Source organism: Carassius auratus, chromosome 49 (genome assembly GCF_003368295.1).
Source record: "Carassius auratus strain Wakin chromosome 49, ASM336829v1, whole genome shotgun sequence".
NCBI lineage: Eukaryota > Metazoa > Chordata > Actinopteri > Cypriniformes > Cyprinidae > Carassius > Carassius auratus.
In genome coordinates this window covers 1,297,325-1,314,337 of record NC_039291.1, presented here as the reverse complement: position 1 = coordinate 1,314,337, position 17,013 = coordinate 1,297,325, and the positions used below count along the sequence as shown (strand labels likewise).

The 17,013-nt window shown below is 42.7% G+C and overlaps 1 protein-coding gene across 6 annotated transcripts in view; it reads right to left on the bottom strand.

The window, feature by feature from the left end:
* LOC113066004 (semaphorin-5A-like) overlaps positions 1 to 16,411 on the bottom strand; it is a 144,405-nt gene extending 127,994 nt beyond the window's left edge. For 3 of the 6 annotated variants that reach the window (XM_026237554.1, XM_026237553.1, XM_026237552.1), the window contains exon 1: positions 16,064 to 16,410. The gene's annotated coding sequence lies outside the window, so the exon portion shown is untranslated. Of the gene's footprint in view, positions 1 to 13,467; positions 13,487 to 16,063 lie in introns of those variants that run through there. The other 3 variants (XM_026237556.1, XM_026237557.1, XM_026237555.1) reach the window with 2 other exon arrangements.
* Between the last annotated feature and the right edge of the window lie 602 nt (positions 16,412 to 17,013).

The window sequence follows — 17,013 nt, the reverse complement described above, 5'->3', positions numbered from 1 at the left end:
GTGTTGTGGCTGGAAAGGAAAGGTGTGGAGGTGTATATCTGAAATGTACTTTTATAAAACATTGCTTTATTCATCGCACAATAGATGTCCGTTCTGTAATGGGAGGGAAAGTGTGTTCAGCCCTGCAAGGTTCAGGGCTCACCATAGTTCATTCAGTCTTATTCAACACAGGAAAGACGCATGTTGATATTATATTCACTCAGGCGAGAGGGTTTAATAGCCCACCAGGCAAAATTGGACGTTTTAAGCACAACAGGTGATTTTTGTTCTTTTTTTTTTCTAGCTCCGTTTTCCTTTACAAGCACCTTGTCTCTTTTGAAAGGAGTAGAGGGTGGAAAAGAAACAAAAACATAACTGAGAAAAGGACATGAGGAAATAACAGTGTGCCAATCGTTTCAAAGCAGGAACTCCAGGTCATCAGGTAGGCTAATTTACCAGCTAAGAAAAGAATTTATACAAAGAAAAAAGCACCTCCGAGCTGTCACCACACTTGACTGTAAGGTGTCCTACAGATAAACGTGTACTTTCTTAGCATAGACCAGAAAAAAAAAAAAAAAAGAGTGAGGTGTCATAAAACTTTGCTCACAGATGACGTCAAGATACCAGTAATACTTAATAATTTGTTAAATTAGTTTGTTAGCTGTTTTAACCATTTGATGCAATCAAACATGCTTATTTCTGTCAAACACGTTTTGACCGTATAAAACAGATCTCAGAAGGGTGGAAGTTAAAGAAATTGTATAAAAAGGAAAAAAGGTTAGAGGGAAGGAAAGCATTATGGGAAAATGTAAGGAAGGAAAAATTAACAAAGTAGTAAGGAAGGGTGGGTGGGTGAAGAAAAGAATCAAAAGGAATAAAGAAAAAGAGGGATGAATGAAGGATGAGAAAGAAAAAGAATAGGGATGATGATGGATGGATGGATGGATGAAAAAGGTTAGAAGGGAAGAAAGAGGGATAGATATAGGAAGGAAAGCTGATGAAAAACTGTTAGAAAGTAGAAAAGAACGAAGGTAGCAAAATTAAAAAAGGATGGATAGAGGTATAGAAGAAGAAAATTGTGTGGACGGATGGACTGATGAAGTGATCTTTATTTCTTGACAGAAAGAAAGAAAGAAAGAAAGAAAGGGTGGATGGTTAAAGAAAAAATATTGCATTAACAGAAGTAAAGAAAAGGTAATAGGAAAGTACGATGAATGACAGAAGGAAGGAAAATGTACAGAAAGTAGTAAGGAAGTGTGGTTGAAGAAAATAATGAAAAAAGGAAAATTGGGAAGATGGATGGAAAGTAGTAAGGAAGGATAAAAGGAAAGAAAGAAGGACAAATGGAAACAAAGAGGGATGGATGATGGAAGGAAGGAAGGACAGAAAGAAGGAAGGAAAGAAAGGGGTGGATGATGGAAAGAAGGATTGATAAAAGGAAGAAAAGGTTAGTAGAAAATAAAAGAGCAAACAATGTTGGAGGAAAGGAAGGATGATGAAAAATGCATACAAAGAAGTAAAGATGATGGATGGATGAATAGCAGTGGCATACTGTCAGAGGAGAGCAAATGTGGTCTCCTCAAAAATAAAGGCAAACATACTCAAAAACTACAGTGAACTTGTGTTTTACTCCATTTCTTATTACTGTGCTTATGTACAAGGGTGTATCATATTTTGTATTGTTCTATGGTGTGTGGAAGCTTAGGATAGTGAATGAAATAACTGCAAGAAGAATGAATGAATGCTAGAGGAGACTGACAGCCTAATGACTCATCCGATGCTTAAATTGACCAATCACACTAGACATGGAAATGGAGCAACATTATTAGTTTCCGGCAAAAATGGGTCTGAAAAAGTCGAAAGAAAGAAGAAATAAAATGTGTCTCCTTCCGCATAAATAACCACCATTATCAGAGTAACCTTTCAAACCAATTAGCTTTTAGTATCACTTAAGTGCATCATTAAGCCTGATTGTGGTAAAAGCAACAGGTGGAGAGAGACAGAAAAAAATAATAATAATAAAAAACACAGATGGAAAACATTCAAATGTAGCTAATATTAATGGATACTGTATGACAGGTAGGGATGCACCAAATATTCGGCCACCGGAAATTTTCTGAACACTTTTATCACCGAAACAATACGACCGAAATGTTGTGATGACGCAAACAGAAACCGCAACCTGCACATGCACCTGCATAGTGAAGACCAAAAGCATTCACTTCTAACCAGTGGGTCTATGCTGAATAAAGTCGTAGTTTTTGCTATTTTTGGACCAAAATGTATTTTCGATGCTTTAAAAAATTCCAACGGACCCTCTGATGTCACATGGACTACTCTGATGATGTTTTTCTTACCTTTCTGGACATGGACAGTGGACTGTACACACAGCTTCAATGGAGGGACTGAGAGCTCTCGGACTAAATCTAAAATATCTTAAACTGTGTTCCAAAGATAAATGGAGGTCTCACGGGTTTGGAACGACATGAGGGTGAGTTATTAATGACATAATTTAGATTTTTGGGTGAACTAACCCTTTAATAGAGAACATTCTCTCTCTTCTTGCCCCCTTTGAGCAGCTAACTAAAGAGATCAGCTCCTCTGATGCACCTGTAATGGGCGTTATTCCTTTAATCGCAGCACTAAAGTGGTTGAAACGGACCACGCAGGTGAAAACAATGAAAAGTACACTCTTTACAGTCTGTCAGCACACGTTTCACTAAGATCTATTCGGATTCTCTGCACTTCATAGCGACTGTACTTGATCCGACCATTACGTAAATGCGGAAATAAAGCAGCGCGCATGAGAAATGATCCAGGATGGATGGATGCAGAGAACGGAGAAAAAAAGACTTGTCTCACTGCACCAGATGAGGAGCATGCACCCTTGTTGTCTGATATGATCAGTGAAATCCTGCAAGAAAGTGCCTCAAATAATAAAAATACGTAGGCTATTCTGTTCTTATATGTGTTCTTATATATCAGATTGTAGCCATATTTCTGCTAGAATTTTTATTTTTATAACATTTTTTATTTATGCCCTGGCCCTATTTAAATACACTCGCTCAAATCTTTCTCAAATGTAAGGCAGATAACAAGCTCAACTGCTCAGCAGCTAGATGGTTATCTGTCTGAAGTCCCCATCCCCAGAAGTGATAACCCTCTTGCCTATGGAGAAGTAATGCACTTTCTTGTGGTAGTCCTACAGAAGAAAAAAAAATGCACTTGACCGTAATGCACTTTGTTTTTTATGAGAGAACATTTAATTTTAAAACCTTTCTGCAGGCCAGTAGTCCTGTACATTATTATTTAATGTGGGCTACACGAGTGGGGTCAAGTTAAACATTTTAGTTTGAATTTTTTTATATACTGTGCATTGTTGCAATGTGCTAAATATATATTTGCATAGTTTGTAATTGATTTATTCTTTGAAACTTGAATATTAAATTTATGCAGTTGCAATGCCTTGATTTTAGTAGTAAGTTAGTACAGTCATAGCCATAAATGCAATGATACTAATAATTGGCGTAATTTCTTTCGGTGTTCCGGTTTTCGCCCTTGGTTTCCTCTTTTTGTGGTGGGTATTGAAGAGAGAGGACTCAAATGCGAGGGCAAAATGACAGTCTTTAATCAAACAAAGGAGAGCCACAGGAAAATCCAACTTAGGAGTACGAAGATGAAAACCAAGGATGACCCGAAGGCTGGATCTAACAAACACAGGAAACCTCTGTGGCCGGAACGTCCAGAAGGCTGGCGAGGCGGAGGCTTAAACCGGGCTCAGGGGAGAGCCGGGGATCGGAGCTCGCAGAGCGGAGGCGGCCGCGGCGTAGAACAGCAGGTAAGGTTCTGTGGGGTGCAATGGGTGAGCACAGAGATGTACAGATAGAGATAGTAGACAACTAATTTCACCCCGACTAGACAGGACAGGACAGGACACGACCAACTGCTAACATAGACGCCAAAGGCAACGGCTTCATTCGGAAGTAACAATCTGACAATGAGACACGGGAACGAGAGGGTAGAAGTAGCCCAAATAACAAGGCAAGATGAGAACCAGGTGGAGGGGGAATTATCTTAATGAGAAGTGAAGACAGCTGTGACACAGAAGCGAAGAGCGAGGGAGACAGGAGGGGAAAAACCAGCAGGGGGAGACAGAGGGAGAAGAAGAGAGAGATAGAGACAGGATCATGACAAGACCATGACAGTACCCTCTCCTCAAAGAGCGCCTCCAGGCGCTCCAGCGGGGAAATGCTGGCGAGACCGGAGGAAATCATCAATGAGCGAGGGGTCCAGGATATCCTTAGGGGAGACCCAACTCCTCTCCTCAGGACCATACCCCTGCCAATCGACTAAGTATTGGTATCCACGACCCCGACGCCGCCTATCTATGATCCTGCGGACGGTGTAGACCGGGGAGTCTTCGATACGAACGGCAGAGAAGGACGTGGGAGGGGGGGAGCGAGAGGTCGGTTTAATACAGGAGACGTGAAACACCGGGTGAACACGACGAAGATTATGCGGCAACCGGAGTTTGACGGCGACAGGGTTAACGATTTTGATAATGCGGAACGGCCCGATGAAGCGGGGAGCCAGTTTACGGGAGTCAGACTGGAGGGGTAAATTAGATGTAGAAAGCCAAACCCTCTGACCCGCGGCATAGCGAGGACTCTTGACACGCGATTTATTGGCTGTCACGCACATGCGTCTCTTAGAACGACATAGAGCAGATCTCACCCTCTTCCAGGTTCGCTTACAGCGGTTGATAAAGGTCTGAACAGACGGGCAGTGAGAATCGGTCTCTTGGGACGAAAATAAGGGCGGTTGATAGCCGAGGCAACATTGAAAGGGAGAGATACCAGAGGCCGAGGAGGGGAGGGAATTATGAGCATACTCAGCCCAGGAAAGCTGTTCGACCCAAGATGAGGGATTGCGAAAGGCTAGACTGCGGAGCATGCGGGCAACAATCTGATTGGCTCGCTCGGCCTGGCCGTTAGTCTGGGGGTGAAAACCCGAGGAAAGGCTAGCAGTGGCCCCTATGAGACGGCAAAATTCTTTCCAGAACTGCGAGGCGAATTGCGGACCCCTATCGGACACGACGTCGGTGGGCAACCCGTGATACTTAAACACATAATCAATCATAATCTGGGCCGTTTCCTTCGCAGAGGGCAGTTTGATAAGAGGAATGAAGTGCGCCGATTTTGAGAAGCGGTCGACTACCGTCAGGATGACAGTCTTGCCGGCTGAGGGCGGAAGACCGGTGATAAAGTCGAGAGCTATATGGGACCACGGGCGAGAGGGAACAGGAAGCGGTCGGAGAAGACCAGCAGGCGGAGAGTTGCCTGCTTTGGTTTGGGCACAGACAGAGCAGGCAGCGATAAAGCGGCGCGCATCACGTTCTAAAGAGGGCCACCAGAAACGCTGGCGGATAAATGCGACAGTGCCTCGAGCACCGGGATGAACCGCTAGTCTAGAAGAATGAGCCCATTGAAGAACCGCTAATCGCGTGGGAATAGGGACAAAAAGGCTGCCCCTAGGGCAGTTACGGGGAGTAGCGACGTGAGAGAGAGCGCGTTTAACCTGTCTCTCGATCCCCCAGACCGTAGCCCCCACCACCCGACCGGAAGGGATAATTTCCTCTCGGGGGGTGCGGCCGATCGAGGGATCGAAGAGTCGAGACAACGCATCTGGTTTACCGTTCTTAGAGCCCGGACGGTATGAAATGACAAAATCAAAACGCGTAAAGAAAAGGGCCCAGCGAGCCTGACGCGAGTTCAATCTCTTGGCGGAGCGAATGTATTCTAAATTGCGATGATCCGTCAAAACAATAAAAGGAACAGAGGATCCCTCTAACCACTGCCGCCACTCACCCAATGCCAGGCGGATGGCGAGGAGCTCTCGATTCCCGACATCATAATTACGTTCAGCGGGGGAAAGGCGGTGGGAGAAGTACGCGCAAGGGTGTATCTTATTATCCGACGCTGACCGCTGGGAAAGAACGGCTCCCACCCCCACCTCGGAGGCATCGACCTCAACGATAAACTGTCTTGAGCTATCTGGGGTGCGGAGGATGGGTGCGGACGTAAAAAGGGTCTTTAGCCGGTCAAACGCCTCCTGCGCAGAACCGGACCAACTGAAACGAGACTTAACCGAAGTGAGGGCAGTGAGTGGCGCGGCCACCTGACTGAAGTTGCGTATAAAGCGGCGATAAAAATTAGCAAAACCGAGAAAGCGCTGTAGCGAGACACGAGACTCAGGGACGGGCCAATCGAGCACGGCCTGGACCTTGGTAGGGTCCATCTTGATCCCCTCTGCCGAGATAACGGAGCCTAAAAACGTTATAGACGAAGCATGAAAGGAGCACTTCTCGGCCTTAACAAAGAGTCGATTCTCAAGCAAACGTTGGAGAACGCGGCGAACATGCTGCACATGAACCTGGAGAGAGGGCGAAAAAATCAAAATGTCATCGAGATAGACAAAAACGAATAAATTGAGCATATCCCGAAGGACGTCATTGATCAGAGCCTGAAAGACAGCGGGGGCGTTAACCAATCCGAAGGGGAGGACCCTATACTCGAAGTGGCCGAGGGGCGTGTTAAAGGCGGTCTTCCACTCGTCCCCCTCCCGAATGCGTACGAGATGGTAGGCATTACGTAGGTCGAGCTTGGTAAAGACTTTTGCCCCCTGCAGGATATCGAAGGCTGAGGACATCAGTGGCAAGGGGTAACGATTCTTAATCGTGATGTCGTTCAGCCCCCGATAATCAATGCATGGGCGTAAAGAACCGTCTTTCTTCTTAACAAAAAAGAATCCGGCGCCGGCAGGCGACGAGGACGGAACGATTGTGCCGGCGCTGAGAGACTCAGATAAATAATTCTCTAAAGCCTCCCGTTCAGGAGCAGAAAGAGAATAGAGCCTACCCCGAGGGGGCGTGGTCCCCGGGCGGAGATCAATAGCGCAGTCATACGGACGGTGGGGCGGAAGAGACATGGCTCGAGAACGGCTGAAAACCCCTCGCAAATCGTGATACTCCTCCGGAACCCCAGTCAGATCTCCCGTCTCCTCCTGCAATACAGAAACAGAAGACACGGGGGGAACAGCCGAGGCTAAACACTTAACATGACACGACAACTTCCAAGACAAAACAGACCCCCTAGCCCAGTCAATGTGTGGATTGTGAAGTTCTAACCAAGGGTGCCCCAGTACTAAAGGGGTAAAAGGAGACTGAAAAATTAAAAAGGAAACTGTCTCTTTATGGTTGCCAGAAATGGTTAGAGTTAATGGGATAGTCTGTTTCTGTACCCTAGGTAGGGCGCTGCCATCAAGGGCAAATAAAGAGGTGGAGTCTCTTAGCGGTGTGAGCGGAATACCTTGTTGGAGCGCCCACTTCTCATCCAAAAAGTTTCCCTCGGCCCCAGAGTCAATCAAGGCCGCACAGGAGGCTGACGACCCCGCCCACTGGAGGTGCGCTGGAAGTATCGTGCAGGAAGTGGAAGGAATGGTCTTAGTGGTAGCGCTCGCCAGTAACCCTCCTCCTACTGGCGAGCGTTGGCTTTTACTGGACACGAAAACACAAAGTGAGAGGCACTAGCACAGTACATGCAGAGGCGGTTAGAGATCCTCCTCTGACGCTCCTTAGGCGAAATACGCAGGCCACCCAGCTGCATGGGTTCCGGTTCTGAGTGGGAGGGGCTGACTCGAGGCGGCGAGAAGAGACTCTCCTCTAGGCGATGAGCACGACGGCGCTGATCAAACCGTCTCTCCACCCGGATGGCCAGGTCGATAAGGTCGTCGAGCCGGGCGGGGATTTCACGGACGAGGACCTCGTCCCGCACCTCTGGAGACAAGCCCTCCAGGAAGCGAGCAGTCAGTGCGGGTTGGTTCCACCCACAGGTGGTAGCGAGGGTCCGGAACTCAACGGAGAAATCCGGCACGGATCGTCTTCCCTGCCGGAGTGTGGAAAGCCGACAGGACGCCTCCTCTCCGTAGGCGGAACGGTCGAAGACCCGGATCATCTCCTCCTTGAAGCGCTCAAAGGTTGAGGTGCACTCTGCCTCCGTCTCCCAGTTGGCCGTTCCCCATTCGCGAGCCCGCCCGTGGAGGAGTGAGAGAACGAAAGCCACCCTGGCCCTCTCCTTAGCATATGTAACGGGCTGGAGCGAGAAAACCACCTCACACTGGGTAAGGAAAGCGCGGCACTGAGTTGGCTCACCCGAATAGACCGGAGGATTGTTTATCCGAGGCTCCGTCTGACCCGGAGGAGAATAAGAGGCGGAAGGCTGGTTGTGTCTCGCAGGTTGTGGACCTGGCTGGACAGCTCGGACATTTGGGCAGCCAAAGAACCGACGGCGTGTCGGGTAGCGGAGATGTCCTCCTCATGCTTCCCGAGGAGGACGCCCTGGTGCTCAACGGCGGTCTGGAACGGACTGCCACTCGCTGAGTCCATCGTGGTCAGATTGTTCTGTGGTGGGTATTGAAGAGAGAGGACTCAAATGCGAGGGCAAAATGACAGTCTTTAATCAAACAAAGGAGAGCCACAGGAAAATCCAACTTAGGAGTACGAAGATGAAAACCAAGGATGACCCGAAGGCTGGATCTAACAAACACAGGAAACCTCTGTGGCCGGAACGTCCAGAAGGCTGGCGAGGCGGAGGCTTAAACCGGGCTCAGGGGAGAGCCGGGGATCGGAGCTCGCAGAGCGGAGGCGGCCGCGGCGTAGAACAGCAGGTAAGGTTCTGTGGGGTGCAATGGGTGAGCACAGAGATGTACAGATAGAGATAGTAGACAACTAATTTCACCCCGACTAGACAGGACAGGACAGGACACGACCAACTGCTAACATAGACGCCAAAGGCAACGGCTTCATTCGGAAGTAACAATCTGACAATGAGACACGGGAACGAGAGGGTAGAAGTAGCCCAAATAACAAGGCAAGATGAGAACCAGGTGGAGGGGGAATTATCTTAATGAGAAGTGAAGACAGCTGTGACACAGAAGCGAAGAGCGAGGGAGACAGGAGGGGAAAAACCAGCAGGGGGAGACAGAGGGAGAAGAAGAGAGAGATAGAGACAGGATCATGACAAGACCATGACACTTTTTTTGGTTTCGACCAAGAAATTTCATTTCGGTGCATCCCTAATAAAAGGGTCATACTGTATATAAACCTGCCATAATGAAGGAGTGGAATAAGACAGACAGACAGCAAATAAACATGCTTGCGAAAAATATTCGGTGATTTGTAAACAGGCTTGTTGTTGTCTGATTTTGTGTGATTTTGGTGGGCTCCTCTCAGCAGGCAGGAAGTTGTCATTGTCTGCTAGAGGGGGTTTCACACCCACCCGCTTCACACTGTGAACTGTTTGACTGTTTGTCTCCCTCTCCCCTTCTTAACTCATTTTGGGGCCCCTGACTGAGACATATGTCTGGAAAGAGATCACTCGATCACAGTTTTAACTTAAGATTTTAAATATAAATGACAAATGCCTCTAGGAAGACCAAAGCTCCTATTGATCCCCTCATATAGTCTGCATGAACAACCATTCATCTGAGAGGAGCCAGTCAAAGTGTTTAAACTGCGGCGCACGCAGCGGCGCTGCCCCATCAGACGCCGGAGAGCAGTGCGTCATGTCTTCCCTGGGAGCCGCTCGATGCTTTAAGCAGGACATAGGAGGTGTTGTATTGATTAGCAAGAGCTCTGTTTCCATAAAATCAAGCTGTTCATTGATACAGCAGGGGTTTTCTGCATGCCCATGCTTCTACCGTGACCTTGTGGCTTTGTTTGTTAATATCTGCACATATTTACAGTACGTCTGAGTCCTTTCATTGACAAGGAAAAGATTTAATGGCCTAAACAACAGCTTTCCAACAGATGTTTGGCCTGAAGACACATTTATACAGCTAAAGACTCCTCAATAGCTATCAAATTCTCTGTTGGATGTTTTATATAAAGTAGAGGAAAGCTTTTATGTTTTTACTCTTACTTCTGTCACATCACATGATCTGACTTCATTGAATCTCTTCAGCCTGCAAAGCTTCTCCTGTCAGGGATGATGGCCCTGATGCTTCCACAGATTTGAATAGTCCAGATGCACAGCGCAAACACATCACAAATACCAGGTGTCAAGAAAGCAAAATGCAGTGTTTGAGTCATCCTCTCACTTTAAAAGCACATAGACGGCACCCATGCTTAAAGGTTAGGCCATATATTCTGACATGCTGAGCCACGAGGACATTTAAGTCCGGCTTCCATTCTCTGTTGGCCCCACCCATCTGTCTTCCTGCCAGTTCTTGTCATCTCAACTCTAAGCGCATCAATAAAACTGTAAGCTGCTCCTATCTGATACCTGGATCAGTATTGGCAGAAACTGAGCTTTTTAAATAGATCAGGTATCCATCTGTTAGTCATGGCCTCAAAATCAAGCTCTAAAACAGTGCTGTCATTGTAAATGGAAAGTAAAATAACTATAAAAGTTTTAGTTCATAAATAACTAATGATAAAAAAAACATAATAATAATAATATATATATATTTTTTTTTTATTATTATTATTATTCTAATATATGTTTTATAAAAAAAAAAAAACTAATGTATACTTTGTGTGTGTATTACAATGGAATAAGAAAAATAAAATGGGTATTTAAGTGATTTCAGGAAATAAAATGTGGCACTTGTGCATCAAAATGTATAAACAAAATATATAAAAATCAGGTCTGGGTAATGTAAAATGTTTTATTGGAGAATGTTCAAATAAAGGAAGCAATATTTTATACTAAGTGCATAGTTAAGGAACCGTTTATCACAAAATCGAGTAACACATGATATCACACATGCAGGTCTGAGCTTGTCTCCAAATGCTTCATTAACAGTCTTCACTGCCAAACTATCTACACAGTAAGCAGAAAAACCTTAAGTGCTGTGTCTCACTCCACAGTCCACAGAAACATCAAGCAAGAGAATCACACGGTGTTAAAACAAAAGCTGTGGAGCAGAACCACGCAGACCACCTTCCAAGGCAACTCATTAAAGCTCTTTTTAGACGCAGACCTCCTTCACCCTGAAGCAAACCCCTGGTTACGGGAATCAATCTACACTCACTCTATCTGCTCTGCCACATTTTCAGGACCCCAGACAGAGATGGATGCTGTTCACAGCCTGACACAAGCTTTAAGAGCAGCAGGGGAGGCGGCAGGCTACAGCTCTATCTGAAAAAAGCCCTAAATACATATTAAGTGCTTTTTCGCTATCTGCATCATTCTCCCCACACAGTCTATGGTCACAATGCTGTTAGAGTCTATCAGACACACTTGCACTGCATTAAAACAGAGGCTAAAGCTTTTCTATAAACCAGACAAGGAGAACCCAGAGAAAAATCCTGGAAATGGACAATTTGAGTAGGAGAAAGTTCTCTTATGATATTTGTAGACAAATAGGTTTCTGTTTTTGTTTTCAATGGCCTGTGCCCTTAATTGGTAAAAAAAAAAAAAAAAAAAAACTCATATATATATATATATATATATATATATATATATATATATATATATATAATGAATTTTTTAAAGAAAGTGTGAGCAATGGCCAATATAATTCCTATATATGATATGCAGTTGATGACAGTAAAATAACATTATAACATACTCAAAATAAATTAATCATTTAATTTGATCTCTGTTGTCATTAACTCTTTAAAACCAAATGCAAAGACTGCTTTTTTTATTAGAAAAGATAAACACTATGTGATCATCAGTCTAGTTCACTGGCTTTTAATTTCTACTCCATTCAATTTATTATGCCATAATTCAAAAAACCACATATACAAATTCATAGTACATCAAGAACAAGGTCCTAATAGTGACCATACAACCTTAATAGTTCCATATAAACTGTCCAAAAAATAAATCCATACATTTTTAAAACAAATGTCAACCATTCTCAGTTACATTTATTAAAAGTCTTCAGGCATCTTTGCTTTCTCCATAAACTCTCTCAAAAACATACGCAAAATCACTCAAACAAACCTTTCACTCATATTACAACATCATTCACCCACATAAAAATTACAAACCTGTTAAACTAGGCCTAAAAAGCATGGAAAATCATTTTCAAAAGAATGACAACTCAGTCCGAAGAGGAACCGCTGGTGGAATGGCATTGCATTAATAAATTACAGTAAGCCGAGGAGGAAAAAACTCTGATCTTGCTCTCAACCTTTTCTCAAAGAACATAAGGTCCAGTGTTTCAAACATAAACAGGATGCTCTCCAAGCCTTCCCTAAAAATAACACCCGAGGTCTGATGGGATTATAAATTGGACCTCTATTAGTGCCGCTGAAGCGCTGTCCTTATTTAAATGTGCAAAAAAGAAACAAGCCTTTCATACAAGCACCGAGCGGAAACACAGACACCGAGGGGATTTGTCAACGTGAAGTTTCACAATCAGTGAGTCAGGGCTAAATATAAGGATTGTGGTTGAAAATGACAGTGAAAGAAGGGTAATGAGGTTTTGTGGTTTTAGGACTAAGTAAACACATGAGCCAGTGTGGAGAGATGGTGCTAATCTGCACTGACATGTGGACATATCGGTTTTAGTTGAAGCGGAGAGCATTAAAGCGCTCTCTCGCTCTCTCTCACTCGCTCTCTCGTACTCGAAACACATTCAAACCTGCTCTCTTTCTTTGTAAAACTCAAAAAAATCGTCCTGAAAGCATTGGCTTCAACCTGCAGAACAGAGGCAGTTCAAAGCAGTCCCCATTACTCTACTCCTGCTCCAATCTGGCAACGCTGCAGATCGAATGAACTGTTCTAGCATGATAAAAGAGTCTCTTTTGTGGACTCTACACACACAAAAACTGACACAGCACACATTTCTCATTTTAGAATTGCAGGCCTCTAGACCTGAACAAAAAAAAAATTATATATATACACATATATATATATATATATACATATATATATATATATATATATATATATATATATATATATATATATATATATATATATATATTAATTGAACTTTAAACATGCTGCTAATTTAAAACATCATCACACCCTCTTCACATAATTGCCCAATTCTAAATAAGAACTGAAAGAATTATGCATAATGAATTCACTCTACAGCCTTGAGGAGATGGCAAATAATGTTTACGGAAACTAACCAACAGCAATTACATTAATCATCGACATCAAGAGCATGAATATGAAAATGAACAGTCAAAATACAATCAGTCATAATTACAAAGTATCGCAACCACATCAAACCAGCGTCAGTCAGCCTGTCCTGACATAATAGCTCATGTTTTTGTACATCATAGTTATCTAATCTTCTTTGGTAGCTACGGCAACATCAATAAACTTCACGGGTGACCATTACGCCTCATGTTACACTCGCTCCTCTATTGTTGTCTGATTTGCCATCAAGGTTGTGTCGCACGTATCCACAGCAACCCTTCAGAGTCGAACCGATTGAATAAGTTAGCACACCATTAGCCCTGACCTGTTTGCTCCTCAGACCAGCTGTTTCCTCAAGCCTGACTTACTCTACAAGGGTAATAAAGTGACAGCCATTGTTGCATTCTCCTCTAAAGACTGCCAAGACTGTTCTGTGATCAGTACGGGAGCACCACCCCTGAATGGACATGTGGCGAGTTGAAGCTAAATATAGACGAGGGACAAAAACTGCTGGTAAACAATAGAAAAACACAGCTCACTTCATGGCAGTGAATGAAACGTGCGTGAAAGACTATGATTAACGGAATTATCACATTTAAAAGAGATGTGTGCGCCCTTGTGTTGTTCAAAATTGATATGTGTTCCGTGGAAGACATGGGAAGTCATTGGGAACATTTTTTTCAAGCACTTAAGAAATACTAAAACGTACACAATATTGCTGTTGTTTCTGTATTTTTGATCATATAAATGCATACACTTTTTATATGTTCTTTTTCACAGAAAAATGTAAGTTCTTTTGGTATTCTGTCTGATTGTGTCAAATGAACGGGGAAGTGGAACTACAGGCTCTCTGGGTTGTCAAGTTGCGCAGGTGCTATGTTGCAGCATACTGACAACTTTACAATAGCTGGTGACGCGTTCGTAACACATGTAGGCCAGTGGCATACTAATAACTTGGGTTACAAGTCATTCTTCATATTACTAAAGCACCTATGGGGTGTTCTAAAATAAAAGCTCTTTCAATGTAGAAGTGTAAGAGACAGTAGATGACATATGTGAATCTGTAAAAGATAACTATAAACTCAATGATCTCATGTTGAATAATTTATCGCTTTAGGACAATAGTATTAAAAAGGAGTTTAGAGTTTAGGTCAAGTCATTTTTTGCACATTCAACTCAATGTTAAATCCACACTGTAATTCGATCCACTCTCATTGCCCAAAGGTATCTTATCATACGCTTTCAGAATTCAGCACCTTTTTTATTTTTATTTTTTGCTTTACATTCCCGAGCCACTTTGTCCTATGGGACTTTAACAACCGTGCCTTTGCAGGCATATGAACTCAAAGGACTTTCACTGTTATGATCTAAAAGTAATTTAAGCATCTGGTCAGGGGTCACGTTTTTTCAGAAGCCTGCTGGTGCTGAGACATTATATACACATGCACTATATAGAGTTTAAGCTTAAGAAAGTATCCTATGCTGAAGTGCAACTACCTTTAAGCAAGAGAAGAACAACTGATTTGAATGTCATCATATATTTAACATGGGTCAAATTCATAATGGTACAGTCTGGAGAGATCAGTGGAGAAGGAAAGCTACATGAACGGCTGATTTCAGGAATGCCAAACGCGTTCGGAGTCATTAAGCAAATGCATTTGATTTCCAAACTGCTTGAAGTGGTCATTTCCATTTTCAGATACATTTCTTACAGTGAGGGATTAAATAAATAAAGATCATATTTGACAATTCCAAGTTTGAATGTCCAGAGTTTATGCTATTATGCCTAATGACCTGACGCATTCTCTATTAGATTAAACTAAATATCTTTGCTCATAATGCCATTTTACCGACACAGTTTGGACACAAAGGTCACAATGCAGGAAAATCAAATATAGAAAGGTTTATATATGACCACTGAACTAATGAACAGTCACGGTTGAAAGTGGCTGTTATAACATGGAGTGGAACATCAGGCAAATGCATTTCATGATTGATTGTCCTTTAAATAATGGGAGACAATCAAACGTGGCAGTCATTAATAATTGCCAGTCAAGAAGAGTCTTTGCCAATCTGAAAATGTCTTCATTTGTCTTATATCATCATCAACATGATGAAGCTTCAACATCCAACTGATCCCAATTGTGCTGTATACTTAGACACAAATGTATATTGAATTACAAAAAAGCCTTGATACAAAATTGCAACAGCTCTGTTATAATACAAATGAGATTTAATGATTTTTTAGCATGCTGGTCATGCTGACCATGTATTTATTATTTTCATATTAACTGAAAATAGGTATATTCCGTTTAATAATTCAATAAATGTATTGTTTAAAATGAGTTCCTCTCTCGGCTGAGGATAATAAATTGCATAAAAATGGCCAAAATAGAATTCTGGCTCAGTTAAAGATGAACAAATTGAAAAAAAAAAAAAAAAAAAAAGTCATCAAGACGCAAGTTTAGACAAGTAGACAAGTTTAAGTCTATTTTAATTTTCTGTTAAACTAGAACAGTTGTTTTGGATAAAAAAAAAAAAAAATAACAATGTAACTGAAAGATCCAATAACAAAGATTAGTCTAGCAATGTTGAAAAGTTATAAATAGTCTCTAATAACAATTAAAGCGAACAGTTCATACAAGATACTGAATTAAAATGTGAAACTGTTATTTTGCTGTCAAAAGCTGTAACTGTAACCTACTCTGAGGCAGCACCACCACGCGGTAAAAATAACACAGTCAGAATGTTTAGTAACGTCATGCGATATTCATTCTATGAGTCGAGCTGAAGTAATTCTTAGGAACCATACACTTGTTTCTGTATCAATGTATTACAAGAGAAACACAGCAACACTATGTGCGTTTGTCCAAATATAGAATATAGTCACATAAAGGAGAAAAGTATAACGTTTCACTTACTAAATAAAGTGCCACGATATTCCTCCTGAACATGTAGGTGAGGAGAAGCGCAGAGTCCGTGAGTTCTGTGAAATATGTGACGTGTAGTAATCCCAAGATCTCTACAGTCCGCAACGTGGGAATAGTCCGTAAGAGCACAGCTTTCTACATGAACTCATCCGGTAACAAACGCACATAAGACCCAATGACTTTCACTACTTAGACGACAGTGAGAGACGTGCAGCAGTGTCGCGGAGTCCAACCCACTGGGCAGTTTGTGTAAAGCTCCGGTGCCATAAGAGAGTGACAGCCCCGTGTCTGCACTAAGAGCGACGCGACGCAACAAGACCAGAGCGAGAGCGTCCCACCGAACCAACGCCTGTGCACGGCAAGAGCGCGCGCGCGGACAGCTTCATTGATGATGATGATGATGATGGGCGCGCTCTTGAATGTTTTTGGACTGGTTCTTATTATCAGTAGTGTAAGATATCGCCAGAGGTCACACTTTACATTAGTGCCTCTAAAGTGTAATCACTTATTTTATTTATTTATGTATTTATTTCCCTTGGCATAAGGACCGGTGTCCGACTATGAAGGTATCAGGCTTGTTACATGTAGGCTACTAACCAAATAAACAGGCTAATTAGCCTTCTGTCAATATGATATATTGATTTAAGTTGAGATATAATCGTGTAGGCTATTTTATCTTGAAGCTCTAATTAAAAATAGGCTGAATGACACCATAAGCTACCATTCAGAATGAAAGGAATAGTTCCCAAAAATGAAACTTTTGTCATTATTTTCTCACCCTCAAGATGTTACAAACCTGTATGAGTTCCTGTTTTCTGTTGAACACAAAATATTATATTTTTTTAAGAGTGTTGATCATCAAAAAGTTGATACGGTAGCCATTGACCTCCATAGTAGCCTAAATTTTTCCATACGGAAATTCATTATTTGTTTATCAACAT